Below are 14450 nucleotides of genomic sequence, written 5' to 3'. Positions count from 1 at the left end.
ACTAACTTCATTTTGAAGCCTCACCGACAGACTTCAGATGTTTCAGTTTTCAGTATGTGTAAACAGAAGTGGCTATTTCTGGAGAATCCTAAACGGTATTTGGTAAACTTCGGTGGTTTCCGCCTAATTTTGCAACGTTGCTAGTTCATCACCTTTGCCTGATTTCACTCACTAAGGGCCATGACAAATATATAATTCAACAATCCTTTCAACGACTGCGAAGAAGGCTGCCTTGAAAAAATCATTGTTAGCTTCATAACACAACCAACTAAATAGTGTTTTTAATGAATCGATGGTTTCTTTATGACTTTCATGGTTCTTTGAATGGTAACTCAAAAATCACGAACGTTCATGAATCGACTGAATCCGTCAAGGTCAACGTACCAATAAACTGGTATACGTGACATCTTTTCGCGTGAATTTATACAAAAGGATCCGATGGTTATAGTATTTTTTTGATTTATAAAAAAATTAACGTCAAGGTTTTTAAAATTAATATTTTCAAGTTTATTTGTTTAAATCAGTGGATAATAAGCTATGAATAACAATTCGTTATTTTGACTATTATACTTTACTTTTTACCTAACAAATGACTGGCTATTTACTACTAAGAGAACAAATAGACTCCATTTTAAATTAAACTTCTTTATCAGGGTACATAAAGAAAAAACTGTCAACAACAAAAAGGGGCCGAATAAGACAAAAAATGTTGTGTCAGAATATACGTTAAACCTTTGTCTACATTTTTGTGAATGATTTTTCCAGCTTAATGGAAATGCTACTTCACTTCAAGTCTTAATTTTGCGTTCCTTAAAGTGGTACAACAGATTAACCATGGTAGATTCTCTCAACAAATTTAAAGGCTGAAATCGCTTATAGTTATATTTAAAATGAAGTACATACTCTGAATAATATTTTCCGAATTGCACTTTATCAATCACAGAACACAATGTCCGTAAAAACCGTTTTAATCTCACCCGACTCACGATCTGCCACCACAAAAACGCTTCACACTACAAATCACTTGAACTGAAAGGTACTGTTAATGTAATTGCGAAATCACGTTTTCAGGACGTCAAATTTACTGCCTACTGCATTTTGTAAAATAGTTTTAAAATCAGACAGCATTTTCTTATTCATTTCATTCGCGTTAAAAAGAGATAAAAAGCTGATTGACGCGTCCGAACAGGTTTCGGCCATTCGGCCGATTGTCAAATGTCTCTATATTTTTGCAACACATAATACGTGATAATAATTAGAGGTTATAGACAGCCAAACGTTATATTTGCGCTTTGTTTGTTTTGATAAGTTTCAAGTCGCCGCTTAATTTTCGTGATTATTCTGACTGGAAATGCTGAAGGCAATAAGAATTCGAAACAGATTTCGTCTCTAATTAGTTACTTCGAACAAGAACGAGATAATGCCTGCAAAATTATATTAAATATTAAGTTGTTGTGGTTTTATTGGAAATATATTTTGCAGCAGAATTTTCTTTAGCGTGTTACAGCTGCACTGAATATTAGTGCGGGTACTGCAACTAAAATTTTGTTGGATTCACTAAAAAGAAAGCGCGCTAAAGATCTATTTACTCTACTGGAAAACAAAATTGGTGAAATGTGTAAGAAAAGTTGATGCGAACATAATTTAAAACACATTTATTTCCGATAAAAATCTTATTCTGGCAAGTATCCATAGAAAACTAAGGGATATGTAGCTCTTTGAGGGATGTAAGTCATCCCTTCATACATAATTAGGAAATATTTATTTTGTGCTTTAAATGGTGTAAAGATAACCTACGAAGAGATATAATGAAAGTTACAGATATTGTTTTTAAAACAGAATTTTTTAAAGAAGAATTTTTAAAAGCATATAATAAAATTAAGGAGGGTTTGTAATCAGTTATTGTTAGGTCACATACTGGTGGAAAAGATAACAACTAAGTCAACAAAGTCTGTAATTAAGGCTTCCAAAACATAAATTAAGTTTTGAAATAGTGAACTATTTTCAATTTAATTGTGTTTTATATAATCAGATGGCAGAATAATATAACTATAGTATACTATATATACAAACAAGAACAGTTTGTCCTATATAAAACCTTTAGTCTGGATGAACCCCATCAGTCACCCAGAAGAAATTGTCAAATGGTGAATTGAAGTAAATTTTGTAGTGCCTTATTTCCATCGTTTCAAGACCACAACCAAGGTGTTCGAAGCAAGTATCATCGACATTTGAACAAACTCCAGAAAGTAATGGTAAAGTATATTCATTGAGCCAGTATCCCCCTTTCTGCTTATTTTTACTGTTAATTACTTGACTCTATAACTTCAGTAACTTCCTATAAGAGCAAACGAAATTTTATGTTGTACCATAGTGTACATCTCAGGTTATTTAGTAAAACTTTTAAAAAAAGAAATTAAGTGTGATTTTTGTTTACATACAATAATGAATAAATAAGTAGACCCACAAATTGAAACTGATTTTATAGAGGCAAGACAATATCGCGTGCCCCAGACTCTAACAAAATTGTTTTATTATACTGTCAGTAGGTCCTTGAGCTATGTGTTATTTTATTCAGCGATTTTGCCACGTCGATAATATAAGAACATTTTTGTCAAATGTTTTAAAAAAATTAAATTTCAAACCCTTCAATTGTATATTCCATAATGATCTTTCAGTTAAAATATTAAAAGTATTAACGGAGAGACGGAAGAGATAATTTTGATTTGCAATGCACCAAAGTTTTTTACTTATGGTTTTATATAATATTTATATTTTATAGATATATTTAAGTTCAAGGATACGATATCATCGTTCTATAGTATTGCAATAACAAATCTAGAAAATAGTGATATTTTTATATTTATATTTTGGAGATAAATTTGCATTATAAATTTATATTTATTGTTAGAGATTATATTTATATTTATTTATTTTTACAGATTATATTTATATGTATATTTAATTGAGTTTTATTTAATAAATTTATTTCAGAAAAAAATTGTTTTTTATTTAAGTTTCACTGGTCAATTAAACATGACGTCAAGGCTGTCACGTACCAAACATTACTTATGAGCCAACCAAATGTTTTCACTGTAAAATATGTTTCTTACAGATGCCTATAACGGAGATTTAAATTGACCAATCAAATTACTTGAATGGCCCATTATGGCTCCCTCTGGATGTTGGGCAGAGCAAAACTTTGCGCCAGAGTACGCTATTGAGTTGCATTTCTATTACTCTATGATATACACCTCTGGAATCATACGCTCAAATCGTTTAGAAATACTTTTTGATCTCAGACATTTTGAGATCTGTTTCAACGGCGAATAACACACGAATTTTCGTATCACTATTACTACAATTCCAACGTAGAATACGTCTTGTCATGGATTACCTTTAAAGACGAGTATTTTTTCAATGAAATGTTCGTTTATTATCCGATTAAAGGAGAAAATAACAATTTTATTTCGTGTATATTAATTTTTTATCAAAAAAGGTACGGATTGATTGCAACGCCTACTATAAATACGTCTTTCAACCTTGGCATTGCTCTTGACATATCAAACAAAACGAACAAGATAAATGCAATGAGATTTTTGTAAAAAATTGCCCGATTTGGTGCGTATAATACTAATTCGATACGGTCTGGAGCACGCCAAAACGTTCAGCAAACAAATCGTTAATAGCAATTAGTTGGTTCGAAAGTATCTCGCGTTCTCTAGGCTTCTATAATCGACGACTAATAAATGTATGAGGGGATTTTTACTGCTCGCTGCTGGAAGAAAATTGTTATGTAAATATGCGGCGAATTAGTTATGCGATCAACAACGAGAATAAGTAAAAGTTAACCCAAAATGCAAATAAGTTAAAAATGTATATAAAATGCTAAAAGTGTTAATCGGAATTCATTCCACTATATGTTTGTATTGTACCGCTTGTAAGAAAGTTTTTTGAGTAATGCGTCATGGATATTTGTGACGTCGAAACATTGCAATGTTGCCGCATCAACTCTTTATTTTATTTAGATCAGAATTTTTTTGTATATCAAAGCCAAACTGAACTAAAACTCTGAATTGATGCGGCAACATTGTAACGTTTCGACGTCACAAATATCCATGACGCATTACTAAAAAAATTGAATATACTATAAATATGCAACGAGAAACAGCTAATCGTCATCAAAATTTATTACGCAACGTTGCCGCACCAAATTTAAATCCTCGTTTATTTTGACTCTGAAAACAAAATACTGATATAAATAAAATAATGAAACAAAAATAACATTACAAAATATAATTTATTAATGACATAATCTCCCTCACTATAAACGTTATATTTAATTTCTCATAATGGGACTACGCTGGTTCCTTGATCAATTCCCCATTTAGAATGAGCAATGTCAAGGTTGGCCATTTAATAGCTGCACATTAACCAGCGTCTATTTGTTTGTTTTATTGAATTGTCCGAAATAACGTTACAAATTACGGTCGAAATTTAAAGCATGTTTTTAACTTTATCGAATATTATAGGGTTATTTTTATTCGGTTTTTTTTATAGTGGATTTATGTAGTTCTGTGCGAAATAACAATCGGCGTCAGCTATATGGCACGTAGTCTTATTAGAATCATATTCCGTCCATGTCGTTTAATAAGTTCAAGGATACGATATCATCGTTCTATAGTATTGCAATAACTAATATAATCTAGAAAATAGTGATATTGAATATCGATAACTTTTCATCAATTATCTATTTTTGGCCTGCAAAACAATGCATCTACAAAATATGGAGATTGTTCCGAATATCGACAAATACCGATAACGACATTTTTACGATGTGAATAATTTTTATTTGGGGTCTTTTTTGGTCGCTGTTACAGAAATTTTAAGAAATTTCTTAAAAATATCCTTGTCAAAATATTCTATAAAGTTATTATATCAATATATAAAAAATAACAATAAAATTACAACAAAATAACAAGCAAAACAGCAAAAAGAAACAACACAAAGAAAGAAATAACAGCAAAAACCTTGAAAATGACAAAAATTGACAATTTTCACGACTATATATGGAAAATGTGCAAAAAATGTAATCCTCTCAGATAATGATAAAACTCAAAATATATGTATTTGGACGTGAAATAAACGAAAATCCATATTAAATTGCTCTAGAAATTAAAGTTTTTAAGATATGTGACATAAATAGAAATCTGCTCAATTATTGAAAATACACCTTTCATTGCATAACTTAAAAACGAAAGGTTGTAGAAAAATTATTATACGACCATTCGATTCACCGTAAAATTCTTTAGAATCTCTGTAATTTTCATTAACCTATGATTAGTTTAACGGACATTACAGCAAAAACCTTGAAAATGACGAAAAATTGACAATTTTCACGACTATATATATGGAAAATGTGCAAAAAATGTAATCCTCTCAAATAATGATAAAACTCCCAAAATATATGTATTTTGACGTGAAATAAACGAAAATCCATGTTAAATTGCTCTAGAATTTAAAGTTTTTAAGATATGTGACATAAATAGAAATCTGCTCAATTATTGAAAATACACCTTTCACTGCATAACTTAAAAACGAACGGTTGTAGAAAAATTATTATACGACCATTCGATTCACCGTAAAATTCTTTAGAATCTCTGTAATTTTCATTAACCTATGATTAGTTTAACGGAAATTACAGCAAAAACCTTGAAAATGACGAAAAATTGACAATTTTCACGACTATATATATGGAAAATGTGCAAAAAATGTAATCCTCTCAGATAGTGACAAAACTCCCAAAATATAAGTATTTTGACGTGAAATAAACGAAAATCCATATTAAATTGCTCTAGAATTTAAAGTTTTTAAGATATGTGACATAAATAGAAATCTGCTCAATTATTGAAAATACACCTTTCACTGCATAACTTAAAAACGAACGGCTGTAAAAAAATTATTATACGACCATTCGATTCACCGTAAAATTCTTTAGAATCTCTGTAATTTTCATTAACCTATGATTAGTTTAACGGAAATTACAGCAAAAACCTTGAAAATGACAAAAAATTGACAATTTTCACGACTATATATATGGAAAATGTGCAAAAAATGTAATCCTCTCAGATAGTGACAAAACTCTCAAAATATATGTATTTTGACGTGAAATAAACGAAAATCCATATTAAATTGCTCTAGAATTTAAAGTTTTTAAGATATGTGACATAAATAGAAATCTGCTCAATTATTGAAAATACACCTTTCACTGCATAACTTAAAAACGAACGGCTGTAGAAAAATTATTATACGATTCACCGTAAAATTCTTTAGAATCTCTGTAATTTTCATTAACCTATGATTAGTTTAACGGAAATTACAGCAAAAACCTTGAAAATGACAAAAAATTGACAATTTTCACGACTATATATATGGAAAATGTGCAAAAAATGTAATCCTCTCAGATAATGACAAAACTCTCAAAATATATGTATTTCGACGTGAAATAAACGAAAATTCATATTAAATTGCTCTAGAATTTAAAGTTTTTAAGATATGTGACATAAATAGAAATCTGCTCAATTATTGAAAATACACCTTTCACTGCATAACTTAAAAACGAACGGCTGTAGAAAAATTATTATACGACTATTCGATTCACCGTAAAATTCTTTAGAATCTCTGTAATTTTCATTAACCTATGATTAGTTTAACGGAAATTACAGCAAAAACCTTGAAAATGACAAAAAATTGACAATTTTCACGACTATATATATGGAAAATGTGCAAAAAATGTAATCCTCTCAGATAATGATAAAACTCTCAAAATATATGTATTTGGACGTGAAATAAACGAAAATCCATGTAAAATTGCTCTAGAATTTAAAGTTTTTAAGATATGTGACATAAATAGAAATCTGCTCAATTATTGAAAATACACCTTTCACTGCATAACTTAAAAACGAACGGCTGTAAAAAAATTATTATACGACCATTCGATTCACCGTAAAATTCTTTAGAATCTCTGTAATTTTCATTAACCTATGATTAGTTTAACGGAAATTACAGCAAAAACCTTGAAAATGACAAAAAATTGACAATTTTCACGACTATATATATGGAAAATGTGCAAAAAATGTAATCCTCTCAGATAATGATAAAACTCTCAAAATATATGTATTTGGACGTGAAATAAACGAAAATCCATGTAAAATTGCTCTAGAATTTAAAGTTTTTAAGATATGTGACATAAATAGAAATCTGCTCAATTATTGAAAATACACCTTTCACTGCATAACTTAAAAACGAACGGCTGTAGAAAAATTATTATACGACCATTCGATTCACCGTAAAATTCTTTAGAATCTCTGTAATTTTCATTAACCTATGATTAGTTTAACGGAAATTACAGCAAAAACCTTGAAAATGACAAAAAATTGACAATTTTCACGACTATATATGGAATATATATATATGGATATATATGGAAAATGTGCAAAAAATGTAATCCTCTCAGATAGTGACAAAACTCTCAAAATATATGTATTTTGACGTGAAATAAACGAAAATTCATATTAAATTGCTCTAGAATTTAAAGTTTTTAAGATATGTGACATAAATAGAAATCTGCTCAATTATTGAAAATACACCTTTCACTGCATAACTTAAAAACGAACGGCTGTAGAAAAATTATTATACGACCATTCGATTCACCGTAAAATTCTTTAGAATCTCTGTAATTTTCATTAACCTATGATTAGTTTAACGGAAATTACAGCAAAAACCTTGAAAATGACAAAAAATTGACAATTTTCACGACTATGTATATGGAAAATGTGCAAAAAATGTAATCCTCTCAGATAATGATAAAACTCTCAAAATATATGTATTTGGACGTGAAATAAACGAAAATCCATGTAAAATTGCTCTAGAATTTAAAGTTTTTAAGATATGTGACATAAATAGAAATCTGCTCAATTATTGAAAATACACCTTTCACTGCATAACTTAAAAACGAACGGCTGTAAAAAAATTATTATACGACCATTCGATTCACCGTAAAATTCTTTAGAATCTCTGTAATTTTCATTAACCTATGATTAGTTTAACGGAAATTACAGCAAAAACCTTGAAAATGACAAAAAATTGACAATTTTCACGACTATATATATGGAAAATGTGCAAAAAATGTAATCCTCTCAGATAGTGACAAAACTCTCAAAATATATGTATTTTGACGTGAAATAAACGAAAATCCATATTAAATTGCTCTAGAATTTAAAGTTTTTAAGATATGTGACATAAATAGAAATCTGCTCAATTATTGAAAGTACACCTTTCACTGCATAACTTAAAAACGAACGGCTGTAAAAAAATTATTATACGACCATTCGATTCACCGTAAAATTCTTTAGAATCTCTGTAATTTTCATTAACCTATGATTAGTTTAACGGAAATTACAGCAAAAACCTTGAAAATGACAAAAAATTGACAATTTTCACGACTATATATATGGAAAATGTGCAAAAAATGTAATTCTCTCAGATAATGACAAAACTCTCAAAATATATGTATTTTGACGTGAAATAAACGAAAATCCATATTAAATTGCTCTAGAATTTAAAGTTTTTAAGATATGTGACATAAATAGAAATCTGCTCAATTATTGAAAATACACCTTTCACTGCATAACTTAAAAACGAACGGCTGTAAAAAAATTATTATACGACCATTCGATTCACCGTAAAATTCTTTAGAATCTCTGTAATTTTCATTAACCTATGATTAGTTTAACGGAAATTACAGCAAAAACCTTGAAAATGACAAAAAATTGACAATTTTCACGACTATATATATGGAAAATGTGCAAAAAATGTAATCCTCTCAAATAATGATAAAACTCCCAAAATATATGTATTTTGACGTGAAATAAACGAAAATCCATATTAAATTGCTCTAGAATTTAAAGTTTTTAAGATATGTGACATAAATAGAAATCTGCTCAATTATTGAAAGTACACCTTTCACTGCATAACTTAAAAACGAACGGCTGTAGAAAAATTATTATACGACCATTCGATTCACCGTAAAATTCTTTAGAATCTCTGTAATTTTCATTAACCTATGACTAGTTTAACGGAAATAACAGCAAAAACCTTGAAAATGACAAAAAATTGACAATTTTCACGACGATATGCAAAAAATGCCAAACATTTTTTCCTCTCAGATAAAGATGGAACTCTCAAAATATACGTATTTTGACGTGAAAGCAACGAAGATCCATGTTAAATTGTTTTTGAATTTAATGTCTTTAAGATATGCAAATGTTATTTTTGGTTGTTCTTTATTTACTAATGATAATGCCAGTAATGAATACATATATGGCTGCATTAAATATATTAAATAATTTGTAAAAAGAAATTGACGTAAACTGTTTATACGAAAAACAAATGTCGAGCGTGGTTAGTTCTTAATCATAGAAAGAACCACAGAAAATGTATATTTTAAAATAAATAAAACATTAATATGCAAATAAGTTATGAAACTAGATATGATTCAAATAATGATAAAATATTCCGTAAATACTCTTGAAAATATAGAGACCATAATTATTATGACTGAGTGTTATGTGTTGAGTGTTATTTAAAGAAAATTAAATATATAATTAAAACCCTCATCTCATCATTTATAACTGGTAAATTATATTGTATTAATAAGAGTTAACATTTATACGAATACTCAAATAAAAATATTTGAAGACATACAATTATTTGATCTATATATTTACATTTTCAGAATTTGACGTATCGTATTCGATACAATTCAATAAAGCAAATAAGTGCGATGGTTAAACGACCAACCTTGACACTGTGATTGTAAGACACTTCAATCAGATAATTACGAAATTGTTCAATCCGGTATGTCATACCTCGACACAGTCTAGAGAGCACAGCTGAAACTTTCAATGTAAACAAACTGGTAGTTGGAGAATTAGTTTTTGTTATTTGATTCGTTATTGCCTTTAATACCGTACAAAAGTATTTTTGTTAGTACGTTTGTCAGAAAACGTCTTTTGTTTAACATAAAATATACAGAAATTTAAAAAAAAATTAAATAATATTGGAACAGGTAGTTTTTCCTTAGAACCTAACTCTCTAACTAAAACTGTTTAGTTCGAGATATTTATTTTCGTATGTGAACCTCTATAGTATAGTTAATTCATCGACTGTTAAGCTGCTTGAAAGTAAAATTAGGAACAAGAAGGCCCCGTCTTTCGATAATATTTCGATAGCCCAACACAAAATCTCAACGCCATTCTGACGCTGTAACACTTTTCATCCACATGGAAACATACATTCATCGCAGTTATCCCCAAAAAAGGAGCTAAGTCATCATCTTCTGACTACAGACCTGTCAGCCTACTAAATTCCATTTCCAAGCTTGTTGAAAGGGCAATTCTTTATACTCTTAATGATTTTACGAAGACAAACAATATCATTCCAGATGAGCAATTCGGGTTCCGCGCCAAACACTCAGCCTTTCATCAGGCCCATCGGTTGGCCGCAAACATCAACTGTGCTTTTAACCGACGTGAAAGACTTGCTCTTCTTGGACCCAACCAAATCCTTTGACAAGGTTTGATCCGATTAGATCTACCCAATGACCAAACAGCTCTTATAAAGTCATTTCTGTCAGGATGATCGTCCCAGGTGAAGATTAAAGACATTCTCTCTAGCCGTAAATATGATGTATTTATAGTGCGTTCAAAGTTTATTTGTATACGAGTCATCGAAATTTGTCGCAATTTTGCCGCATCAACTCTGAGTTTTAGTTCAGTTTGTCTTTGACATACAACAAAATTTTAACCGAAATAAAATAATAGACCAAAAATGTTATCAAATATAATTTATTTTAATATTATAGTATATCTAAAAACTACAGCTTATTATACAGCCGCAATAGTTTATAGGTTAGAGTTATAACCTCTTATCACTAGTGATTTCAAGAATTTTGCGTACGTTTGACAACTGGACGACTTTGACAGACTCATTTGTTTACGTATTCGAACTAGTCAGACAGCATTGTGTCTCTTTTTAACTAGAATGAAGAGAGAAGGATAAACATCTTGATGACGCATATATAAATAAACTTCGAATAGACTCTATATGGACATCGGGATGGATGCTTTATACTTCTTCATGATGATGTTGACGCAAATCATGATTAATCATTTGCCTATAATAAATATGCAATTACATAAATACAACACAATAAAGCAACATATAAGTGTGGCTAGAAATTAAGATTTAACCACACAGAATACAATATATTTAAAAAGATAAACAAAAACATTAGACATAAAAATATATAATAACAGGATGGTATGATTCAACCAACAATAAATAATAATTCGGCCAACAATATATCATTTTTATAAAAAAAAATCAGTTTTCTTTTCAATTGGGTTGCTGGAAACCTCTGTTTCACTTCCGTGAACTTTTGAATAATTTAGTTTATCGCCTATATAGAACAGTAAAATGTGATATGCATATAAAACATTGCTGACGCATAACATATCATTTAAAATTCTCAACAGAAAGTACTACATAACCGTAATTGGTTGACTATGACAAGTATGTGTCAGAGACAGTAAGTCTAGTAAGAGTACTACCATTTATAATGATTATGAACGAGCATTGTTTCATAATTTCATGAAAATATATATTTCCAATAAGGAACTAATGTAGAGACTCCTTGACACCTGTATATATGACATCATTGAATGTAACATCATGACATCATGGCCCAAAGAAAAGACTAAAGGGATAATAGTTGTAATAAAATTATTTATGAGTATCGCCTGTTTCTACACAAATATTCACGATATACTCGGTATGGAATTCTTTTCTAAGTTTTGTTGACTCCAAATTCTAATAGTTTACGCCTGAGAAACTGAGTTACTGCAGTCTGACTGTAGGGGTGTTGGTCACCGGAAAAATATCGATATATTGATGTTTTTTTGCAATATATATATATATATATATATATATATATATATATATATATATATATATATATATATATATATATATATATATATATATATATATTAATATTTATAATAAATCCTTACAATTATAGATTTTTATACAATCTTAAAACTGAAAATGTCGAGTTTTTAGTTAATGACTTCTTACAAAAATTTAAAACAATGGAGTACAGAATGTTTTGAAAAATACATTTCTTCCATTCCCATTTCAATTTTCTTGGTATGGTGAGTGACGAATAAAGTGAATGCTTTCACCAGGATATAAAACAGATAGCGATAGAAGAGCGTTATCAAGGAAGATGGAATGATAAAATGTTCGCAGATTCCTGCTGGTTTGTAATGAAAGAGGATTCTACTGTTCATAAGAGGAAAAGTTAATAATATTTCGTAATTTTCTTTCAGAATATATGGTTCATTTTATCTATTTACCACTTAAACCTGAGCTATTTTGATTCATTATCCATTTGTAAATTACTGCTTTTTTTAAATTAATAGTATGAATAAGTAGATATGATTTAAAATTTCCATACTGTTCTTGTTTATTTATAGTACTTTATTTTACCACAATTTTAAAATTGTAGGTGTTAAAAAAGATCCGTTTTAGTTCTTGTATTCAGCAGGTACAATTTGACAAAAAAACTGTTTTATTTAATGTTATAGAATAAAAAAAGTTTTACTATTTTACGTTAACTAACTAGTAGTCTTCTTTTTCGTTGATTATAAGCGAGTTGTTATGTGCTAATTGTTATTAGTTGTAGGTATATTAATACATAGTTCGAAATTGTACTAATTCACTGATATTGTAATGCTAATATATTCGATGCATATAAAACATAAATGACGCGTACCATATGATTTAACATTTCATTCAATGCTGATCATGTATAGTGCTATTTTAAATTCCCCGCATAATGTATATTATCGTAATTAATTGTCTATGCGATAGTACAAATGCATATCAAACAATAATTTCTGATAATAATATTCCATACCATACTATGATAATTTAATAAGTTAATCTCAAACATATACAGTCATAGCCATAGCAAAAAAGAAAACAATTGCCAATAACTTTAATATAATCCTTGAATGTTTTTCTGGAAAAACATATCCCTTGTAAGGATTTTTTTATTAATCTCCTGACACGTAAACAATCCTGACATGTAGTAGATTACTTCAGTAAGTGATCTACTGTACAACTTATAAACTAAATCTAACTCTACTATTCTAACTTATTTTAAAGTCTATCATAACTTATTCTAAAAACTATTCTAGCTTATTCTAGAGATTATTAAAAATCACTCTATGTGTCTATTAATCAGTTCGTATGGTAGTTTGCGTTTGAGCGTACGCACTTCACTGTCATCACACACATTTAACTGTTTAGCGAGTGCATTGGGATGAATAAATAGTCTTTCAGAGTACTTCGCACTATTACTTCTAATCACACTCGTTATGGGTTCTATGGGGATATGACGCTGAATCAGTTTATTCGACACGTAATATGGGGCATCGACGATGACTCACAACACTTTATTCTAGAACCTCTGGAGGATATATATGTTAGTTTTGCTAGTGGTACCCGACAGGTCAATACCGTAGGTTCAAATGGGCCTAATTATTGACTTATATACCAAAACCTTGTTATCTAATGATAATTTAGATTTACGTCCTATAAGCAAATATATATGGTTTAGTTTAAGCCCAAGCAGTTTGCGTTTTGTCACTATATGTTATTTTCATATCAAACGTTGATCAAAATGTATTCTCAGATATTTAGCGTTATCTGCTTGCGAAAGTTCATGATTATTCAATTTTACTAAGAGACATCTTTTACAAAGGGTGAATGTGAATGGGTAGATTTTGACTCATTTCCTTTGATACGCCACCTTTTCAACCACAATTCGACTTTGTTAAGATGAAGATGGAGGTTTTTTGTGGCTGATATTGGATGTTTACTTGTTTATATATGTATTACTAGAGACCCGGCCCGGCTTCGCACGGGTGCAATGCTGAAACTAAATTAAATACACTACAGAAAAAATATGAACGTTGTATATAAAAACATAGCGGCCCGCTCCGACTTTGCACGGGCATAAAATATATATGCCTATGTCACTCAATGAAAACATGATTAAAATCGATCAAGTATTTTTGGCTCATTCATTACTGCCCTTGGCCTGCACGCATTAAATTTGGAGTAAAACAATTCCTCTTCCCCTATACTTACTATGAAGATTTCCTGTTATCTTTGGAATATCTAAATTCATACAATTTTTATTACATTACACATTTTTAAACGCAAATTTTAAATTTGTAATATCTCCGAAAATATTTGTTTAATTTACATGCTGTAAGGAACCATATTGATCTATATTAATTGCACACTGTATTTAAGGT

Source organism: Rhynchophorus ferrugineus, unplaced genomic scaffold, assembly GCF_030347505.1.
Source record: "Rhynchophorus ferrugineus isolate W39M unplaced genomic scaffold, kcgeb_rfMv2 rfM6, whole genome shotgun sequence".
Classification (NCBI taxonomy): domain Eukaryota; kingdom Metazoa; phylum Arthropoda; class Insecta; order Coleoptera; family Curculionidae; genus Rhynchophorus; species Rhynchophorus ferrugineus.
The sequence above is the reverse complement of the archived record's forward strand: the minus strand, read 5'-3'. Positions refer to the sequence as shown.